The sequence below is a fragment of the Pseudophryne corroboree genome, chromosome 12 (assembly GCF_028390025.1).
Source record: "Pseudophryne corroboree isolate aPseCor3 chromosome 12, aPseCor3.hap2, whole genome shotgun sequence".
NCBI classification, from domain to species: Eukaryota; Metazoa; Chordata; class Amphibia; order Anura; family Myobatrachidae; genus Pseudophryne; species Pseudophryne corroboree.
The window spans coordinates 31702875-31712740 of NC_086455.1; the positions used below are offsets into that span (position 1 = coordinate 31702875).

Sequence of the window (9866 nt, forward strand, 5' to 3'; positions counted from 1 at the left end):
TAAGGGGTACTGCAAGGGGTGCTGTACTGTGCTGTTATGGGTGTTGTACAGGGGTGCTGCTGTCCTGTGCTGTTAGGAGTACTGTATAGGGGTGCTGCTGTCCTGTGCTGTACAGGGGTGCTGTCCTGTGCTGTTAGGGGTGCTGTACAGGGGTGCTGTCCTGTTCTGTTAGGGGTGCTGTCCTGTGCTGTTAGAGGTGCTGTCCTGTGTGCTTTAAAAATAAAGGGGTGCTGTGACACTGTCCTCTGTGCTGTAGAAATAATATAGCACTGTCCTGTGTGCTGTAAAAATAAAGGGGTGCTATCCTGTGTGCTGTAAATATAAAGGGGTGCTGTCCTGTGTGCTGTGATAATAAAGGGGCACTGTCCTGTGCCGTTAGGGGTTCTGTACAGGGGTGTTGTACATGGGTGCTATCCTGTGCTGTTAGGGGTGCTGTCCTGTGTGCTGTAAAAATAAAGGGGCAATGTGGCGCTGTGCTGTATGCTGTAAAAATGAAGGGGCGCTGTCCTGTGTGTTGCAAAAATAAAAGGGTGCTGTCCTGTGTGCTGTAAAAATAAAGGGGTGCTGACCTGTGTGCTGTAAAAATAAAGGGGTGCTGCACTGTGCTAGGGGTGCTGTACAGGTGTGCTGTCCTGTGCTGTACAGGGGTGCTGTAGTCCTGTGCTTTCCTGGGGTGCTGTCCTGTGCTGTTAGCGGTGCTGTCGCTCTACCCTATGAGTCCAGTGTGCTGCCTCTGCTGCCTGTTTGTTGTGCTGTGTAATTCTCCAGGGGTGCTGCCTATGCTGTAAAAGTCCGGAAGTGTTGCCTATCTCCTGTATAAATCCAGTGGTGCTGCCGTATAATAAACTAATGCATAGAGCAGAATATGAAGCAAGCTTCAACTTCACTACCAGATTTGTGAAAACATTTAGCCGCAAAGGTGGAAATGGAAATTCCAAGATTGAATAATTGTTTTCCAATAAACCTACAATTTTGAATACAAAATGGAGGAGAGACAACATTTGTGGCCAAAGTCAGTTAGAAGAGACAGAATCATATTCCAGCAGAACATGACATGGCAACTGCCAGAGAAAACTAGATTTTCCAAACACACCTACTGTATGTCTTTACAGTATGTCTACCATATAATTCCAGGGGTGCCATGTCTGAATCTGCTCATCTCTAGTAGATATATCTTCTAGTGTGCACTGAGTACCCAGCATTAGAGAGAGGTTCTTCTCAATTATTTCATGTTAGGGACTCAAATTAACGGCTCCAATTAGTCAACTTTAATTTTGATTTATTAATGTTCCACATTTTGGGATTATTTACAAGATGCACATTTGTTGTTCATGGTTCTTTTCCTTTATTTTGTAAATGTTTCCCCTTTTATAATTGTACAAAGTAAGGGCTGTGTAGGGTTATCGCAAGACCCTCTGGTGTTAGAACGGAGTTTTAGTGATCTTGCATTACAAAATTAAATCTCAGCTTCTGTTTTTGTTCCCCTTGGCTTTTATGGGGTGTCCAGAGTCCACCCTTAAGGAGGGGGTACTGTTATGAACCACAAGCAGTGGTTCATTCCTGTTTGCTTTATGTTTACATGCCAGGATTTCTCTTGTACATGTTTAGAAGACTCTTGTTGGCCGCCTGTGGTGAGTCTGTGTAACTGCAGCCCGTTTTCTATGTGTTAAGCCTCCCCTGTCAGATAATTTTGTCATTATGTGGTGAGTCTGTGTACTGCAGTCTGGCTCTTGTCTGTGTAGCCTCACCTGCCAGTATTTTGGCCATTACCTTGTGCCTGGCTTCCAGCTATCCTGATTGGGGCATGCTTCCTTTATTACTCAGCTGACCCTGCATCCAGAGCTGGTGATAGAAGTTTGTTGATGTACCTGTATGTTCCAGTTCTTGGTTAGCTTCCTGCAAGCTTTTTCCTGGTCCCTGTCAGCTTCATGTGGAGCTTGTCTTCCTGCCTCTGGTGTGTTCCTGCTTCCAGCTTGTGTACTCCAGCATCCTGTGTACTGTTCCTGAGTCCTGTCTGAGGGATCGTTTCCTGCTGTCCTCCGGGTTGCCTTCCAGTAGAGTTGTCTGGAATCCAAAGCCTCTGGGTTTTGGTTGTTTACTGTGTACACCTTTTGTGGTGTCGTGAGTAGCTGCTCTGCCGCACTTTATATCTGGAGCTGTATTTTCATTATCTATTTTTTTGGTTGTGTAATTTTTGCGGAGGTTTCCACATTGCTGTCCTCACCTTATTACAACGGGTTCGTATTAGGCAGTTAGGCTGCACTACTTGCTGTTGTTCCAGGCAGCCACGCTGCACATAAACTACTTTGTTATTTTTTGTATCCTCTGTTTAATCGTGTCAATCTTAGTTAGTTTTCCCCTTGTTCTCCTTGGTCTCGGTTAACGCCTTGTCTCCAGTTAGGACCGGGGGGCATCGTAGTCTCGGCGGACCTAATTCGTCCATTCAAACGCGGCTGCCGTGGGCACAAGAAACCATAGTCTTGCAGGTGTTAATTGACCACTGGGAAGGACAACGGAGTCAGGGGTTTTTGTTAGGGGAAGCTTCTTGGAACTCTTCTGTTGCCACTCACTCTCCTGGGTCCCAGGTACATAGAACATAACACTCCCACAGTCCTACTTGTAGTATGAAATGAGTTTGGACTGTAGAGTGGTAAGCTCCACTAGGGCAGGGGCTCAATAGCAAAAAAAATCACTGCACAGTTGTGCTTAGTACTGTACCGAACCCACCTGAACTCAACTACCCTATTTGAGGCTTCTGTGGGGGCTCACGAGTGTTTGCTAAAACAGCTCAGGGGCTGCTTTATTTAAAAATAAAATATGAATAAAATTAAAAACACACACAGGTATGCTCACATGCGTTTAACTGGGACACACAGGTATGCTCACATGCATGTAACTGGGAGCTGTAAAAAATTAAAATAAGGCATCTGCCACAAAATATGTAAATAAAAATGCAATTCAAAAATGGAAAAAAAAGAAACCAACAAGATTTTCCCAAAATACTGTAAGTCTCCAGACTCCGTGAAGGCAAAAAATATCCAATCTTGATCCTGTGGTATAAACCAGTTTATTTGTATTCCAGTGTTAAATCCAAGATTATCGTAATCCCTGAAAATGGAGAAGGGGGTACAAATTCGGAAGCTTTGGCTCCTACTTTTCCATTTGTCCAGTAATGTGGTAATTATACATTTGTAAAAAATAACGAGAATGCGCTCTTCAATCTGATGTAGATTTTAATTCACAAATGAGTAATCAATATACACATACATTATTGATACCAGCCAGCATCACATAAAAAACATTAAAAAACAAAAATTTATAAAAGCTCCTCTATAATTTTAAAGGGTAATAATATCACACTATAAAAAAAATTCTAATTCTTTATACAATGGACTAGCACGTATATTCAATGCTGCTTCTTATGCACAAAGATAATGTTTGAGGCAAAGTAAATAGCACAAGCATATATAAATCCTCCATGCATGGTATTATTTCCTTTCATTTGCAGTCCGCAACAAATATTTAGGATTAAGCATATGATTTTCCTTGTAATGTGCTTATTAGTCTCTCTCTCTCAACTCTTGTTAATAGTCAAGCAGATAATGCATTAGTAAGCCTTTTTATATATGTAACTGATCATGCATCCAAATATATGGTTAGTAAAAGCAGCAAAGCATGTACTTATTTTGCAATATGCTTTTCAGCCTTTCTCACAGCTCCTGTTAACATTCAGGCAGTTCATGCATCAATATAGCGTTTTTTGTATATAACAGTCCGTGCCTTCAAGCACATAATTAAAAGCAGCAATAAGAATTTAGTGCCATATACTGTGCCTTGTTTGGGATATATTGCATTCAGGGTGTTTAATAATACTCGCCCTGGCTGGTTCTCTCACCATCAGCCTTCTCACCATCAGCCTTATCCGGAGTCCGTGGGTAATTGTAAGAATATGCTCTCCCAGTTCCCTTTAGTACTAGGGTTTCAAATCAATCTGCCGGCTAGCTGGTGTGTGCAGTTAGCTGTGATCCGTCAGTGGAGATCGTGACAGATGCATTTCCCCGCCTTCCAGCATGCATCAGTACTCTCCATTCTATCTTCAAATTATACATTTGCTTGGTTAAAGTCCTTTCTGTTCCACACCAAGATAGGAGTGGAGGTGAAGGCATGTGTGTTGTTCCTGATTGCGTGTGCCTCTTTAATTTTTAATCACCTTCTTGACACTGTCCTTTTCCTCTTTCCTCATCTCATAATGTGAAAAGTCATCAAATATGTAGGTGGTATATTTGTAGCAAGTTATGATTAAGAGAACTTGGCAAGCTTTTTCCAGGGGGACCACCTGTCGCTGAAATGATGGGTTTGTTAAACTGTGCATGTCCTGTTTAAACAACATAACGATGGGTAGGAGGACCCAAGGACAATTGCATCCTGCACCTCTTTTTTTTCCTTTGCATTATGTGCTCCTTGGGGCCTAGTTTTTAAAACTGCCATCCTGTTTTCCACTGCAGTGCCACTCCTAGATGTGCCACGTGTTTGTGCCGCCCACTTGTGTCGCTTAGCTTAGACATCCAGCTACATTGTTGCAAACTTTTGGCCTAAAAACAATATTGTGAGGTGTCAGGTGTTCAGAATAGACTGGAAATGAGTGGAACTGAATGTTATTGAGGATAATAATACTGTTTTTATGTTGTTGTTTTTTTAAAATACAGATCCAAAACCAAAACCCAAAAGGGTGGTTTTGGCAAAACCAATCCAGATCCAAAACACGAAAAGAGATCCAGATCCAAAACCAAAACACAAAACCCAAAAAGTGTCCAGTGCACATCTCTAGTAATGATAGGTTCATTCATTTCCTCTGAGATTGTGGAAATATTAAAAAATTGTGTAACAAGATTTTTTTCTAATACATTTTTCTGTACTCCTCCAACCTGACCAATTATCTATTTGTCTCTGTGCTAAATTTCAAGATTGGAAAGTAGCAGCTAATCAATTGGCACTAATTCTACTTCTTACTATTAGAATCACGATAGCGAAAAATGTCAATTAAATTAATTGAATTTCCTCATACGGGGTGTTTCAGAGAAGTGAAGAAGCTGCTTCTTCGCTTCAACAATTTTAATTGGAGATCCACGCTCCCCAATATCAATAAAGGATTGAAAAGATTTCACTGAAAATGGGGTATATATAGATCACCTGGACCCTTCTGTTCAGCAAACCGTTTTTAAAGTATTCAAACCCACAAGGTGGTTTCTTCATAGAACGTTAATGTTGATACCTTAAATGATGTTAGGTGGTTATATGAATATGTCTTCTGTTCCTTAAACTGAGCTTCACTGTATTTTAACTAACATTCAATGTATCCCTGGCCCCCCTTTTCCCTCCCCCTCATTCATCTTCCCCTTTGTCTACCACCCCCAAAAACATTCTCCTTCATATTGTATTGATGTGTGATCTTGATTCGCACTTGTCACTATATAAGTTACACTGGTCAGGAATTCATCTTTAGTTTTTTGTATTCGGTGCTACATGTTTATCTTGACATTTAATAGGATTAACTGAGACTGGGCAGTCGGATTTAGGGGGTCATTCCGAGTTGATCGTAGCTGTGCTAAATTTAACACAGCTACGATCAGGCACTCAGACATGCGGGGGTACGCCCAGCACAGGGCTAGTCCGCCCCGCATGCCAGTGCTGCCCCACCCCCACAGAAATGCAAAAGCATTGTACAGTGGCGATGGCTTTTGCATCTGAGGAGTAACTCCCGGCCAGTGCAGCTCCTGAGGTCGTGGGTCGCAGTCCGCCCACCCAACAGTTCCGGCCACGCCTCTGTTGGCCAGACCATGCCCCCTAAACAGCGGCTAAGAAGCGATCGCTAGGGAACAATGGCCTTCGGCCTTCCAGCATGTGCCGGCGCAATGCAGCACCGGCGCAGGCGCAGATCCAACCCGATCGCTGCACTGCGATAAACTGCAGTGAGCGATCGGGTCGGAATGACCCCCATAATCCCCTGCTGTATTGTTCTCATTATTGTATTGCAGCTGGGAACAATAGATGTAGGGTTTGTTAATATGTATATGGACATTTACCATTAATTCTCTACATATCCACTTTTCCATTGGCTACCATTGTCATGGATAGTGTCAATATTGTCAATATCAACAATGTTTATCATAGTGCCGTTTAAACGTCTTTATGTTAAAAAGAATAATAATTGGCTGATCAAAAATATACATTTGGTAATTAAATGGTTATTGGACCAAAAGCAAACTTGTAAGAATTAGCTGAAATTTTTTTTTAAAATATTGCTCAGTAAAAAAAAAAAAAAAAGTTACATGAAACTCAAAACAACACCATGTTGCCAAGTGCGGTACTGTTTATGCACTGTACTTCTACTTTTAAATCCTAGATAGGATTTATTCCCTATGAAAATGAGAATAGCCATCATCTTTGCATGATATCTTATAATGTTGATTTATTTTGTTAAGTTATCTGTGTTCATTCTTCTTCCTCAAGCAAAGTGAACCATACCATGCATTTTGCCATTTTACTAGATTTTACAAATCCCACAGAGATTATGCAAATTTAATCAACATTCTAACAACTCTGTAAGAGACCTGAGATACCAATTTTTACATTTTTCATTTTTTGTTTCTTTATCACAAAATGAGAAAATAGCTCAGTATTCAGACGCTTAGACCTTTTACAAATAGAACTCATAATAAGGAATTTAGCAAAATATATACTTTTTAAAGCAATATATTTTACACATACTGGCTATGACTGAAATTCTGCCCTCTAAAATATGTACCTTGCCTAGAATTTGTTTGTTACATTATGCATATTTCTTTGCATGGATGGTAGCTACACATGAAGTCTTTCTCAATACACCCGCGACTACCTTTCCACATTGATTATGCCTACCGGCAGGCACGTGGGATTAGTTAGACCGGCAATCCATTGGAAAAACATTGTGTGATTGTGAGTGCAACTATTCGCACATAGGTATATTTAATTGCTCCTGCGAGGCATTCACATGTGCAAACGCAGTGTGGCAATGATGAGAGTAGCTACATCTGTATAAGGCAGTGGTTAAGCAAAGAGAAGAAAAAAGAAAGACTCTGTGTTGGGGCACGCTTAGAAATTTGAAATAAGTTTATTAAAACTTAACATTTAATTAATAACGAATAAAAGTAATGAGGAGTTTGATACAAAAAAATTGTTCAAGAACACAAAGTAAACATATATATTGACAGAAATCAGGATAAGCCTGATACAAAATTATGGGCACCTGTGGTGAAAAATATACTGAAAAACATAAAAAATTACAAAAAATTAATATTATTAAGGTGCCTGAGTTAATCAAAATTCAAAATTGGAGTAGAGGTAAATGATATGTACATATAATCACCGCAGTGATAATTGTAGGTAAGCACCTAGTCTAAAACCTCATGAGAATAGATGAGAGGTACAAAGGTTCATAATTGAAATGTCAAATGACTGAGGGTAATCACCTGGTAGAGATTCTGTTTGCTAAAAGGCTAGATCCTTGTAGATAACAAAGCATTTAAGATAAAAGTATGATTATTAAAGATACAAAAGAGCACTGATAAATAAGCCTAAAGGCAAAGCCAATTGTAGATAAATAGAAGGTTTGCGGGAAAGTTGGATAAGGAATAGGTAAGTTTCAGAAGTTGCTCTAACACTTCTGCTGTTTGTGATCAGAGGTCACAATCTTACTGCACCTGATATTCCCAAGAGGTCACCCTACTAGGTACTGATCAGGCTTATCAGCGCTTAGCTTCCAAGGTCGGATGAGATTGGGCGTTGCTGCTGAAATATGGCAGTAATAAACACTAGGACACAAATGAGAGAGTGTAATGAGTAGTGAGCAACAAGGTACTTCTGCTGTCCAGTTTCTAGCGCAGATTCTCTGTTGCTGTGAGCATTGCAGAGAGTGGTCTCGCATCTGGATGAGAGGGTACTAAAAATAGAAGTGAGATATGCTCAGAATAGGGAGGAAACCCTGCCTTCTGCTGTCCACTGTCTTATATAGATATATAGCGGACAGTGGATGAGAGAGGTGGGTTAGGCTTACCTATTGAAAAAAAGGGTGGTGGGAAAATTAGAAGAAGGAGAAGAAATGGTAATGTGGTGAGATCACAAATTAACAAAAAATTAAGTAAATTATGAAATAAAACAATCATGAAATTAACGATTAATTGGAAAAAGGAAAGTAAACACAGGCTGCATGGTAAAGGCTTACCAAAATGGGTATAAGACCCTGTTTATGCAGAAAGGATTCTGCAAAAAAGTATTACATTTAAAAGGAAATACCAGAAAATGGTTTAGAGCAATAATTAAGGATCAAAAATAGCAAACATGGAAAAAAACAATATTGATTATATATCAGTATCAGTTAAATAACTGGAGTCCAAATTGGCACATACAATACCAGGGAGTCCCAAAAAGTGATCTGAGCTAGAAAGAGTTCAGCATCACTGAGCACAGACGGACCGTTTCACCAGGGTGGCTTGTTCACTGTGATCAGTACCTAGTAGGGTGACCTCTTGGGAATATCAGGTGCAGTAAGATTGTGACCTCTGATCACAAACAGCAGAACTGTTAGAGCAACTTCTGAAACTTGATAGAAAAAAAAGAGAAAATAGGGAGGGTCTACAAGTTTGGCGCACAGCAGCCCGTCCACTGACAAAATACCTATGTAAAAATCACCGATTTTACCAAAACAATATATAGAAGAAGCAAGTGTTGGTATTTATCTGTGTCCAGGGCGCGTAAAAAAAGAAAAAGGTAATGAAACTTAACACATCCCTTGTCAAATGGGTATACGATGTCTTCTCCAGGTTATGCAGGCCTATGAGTCCTTTCGTTCAGGTGAATCTTCTCGTTATAAATGGCTCCCAGTTCATGTCAAAATGGAGAGAAATAAGAGAGAAAAAAAATGTGTAGCACCGTTTACAACAGCTAGAATCGAGAATTCCACACAATGAAAGTTTTTAAGGGCGTACCCCACTCACACAGAAACAAGTAAGTGGGTTCCCGTAAAGGTATCTTTATTGCTAGTTTTTTTCACCAATCCCCTCAGGTTAGGTTCACGTAATTAAGCGTGCCTGAATCTCACACCACATGGGGTAGCGTCTGAGGCAATTTCAATGCGTACCCTCACTTACACAGAGCAAAGCCAGAACATTCATATAACGGTTTCTTTATATCAACAAAAATCCTCAGGTGCGTACCCCAACTCACTCAGTAAACGATGAATGACTCCTATAAAGGTTTCTTTAAATAGATTCACTGGTATCCCTTTGGTGGATCCACAAGAGGAAAAGGAACTCTTTCTCCCAAATGCCAGACCAGAGTCATAAAAAAAATCATTCTTTCTAAAACAGGTTTTTTATTCCAGACATAGTCCAAATTCATACAAAGAAATCACCACACATGGTGACAGAAAAAATAAAAAAGTAAAAATTTAAAAGTACAATAAAAATTCCAAAGGCAAAATTTGAGATAATAATCGGCGTGATTATTCCCTTTTTCCAGAAAAACTACTCACAGTACAGTCGTCCGACGCGTTTCGGTCTCGAATGGACCTTAATCATGAACTATCTGCACTGTGAGGAGTAAGCATATTTATGCTATGAACATCCAATGAATGAGTAGCCGGAAATGACATCATTAATTACAATGAAAATTAATTTTGTTTAAAAACATGATTATTCATCACACAAATTCATAATAACATATACATAAACACTAGTATCATGCATGGTGAAAAAGTACAGCAGGAAAAACACTTTAAAACATATTTTCTTCTCCATTAAAAAACGGAGCTTGGAATTCTGGGTAATGTA

At 39.9% G+C, this 9866-nt stretch overlaps 1 pseudogene; it reads right to left on the reverse strand.

The window, feature by feature from the left end:
- Positions 1–7727: 7727 nt before the first annotated feature.
- On the reverse strand, positions 7728–7846 carry LOC134981723 (5S ribosomal RNA; annotated as a pseudogene).
- Positions 7847–9866: the final 2020 nt, after the last annotated feature.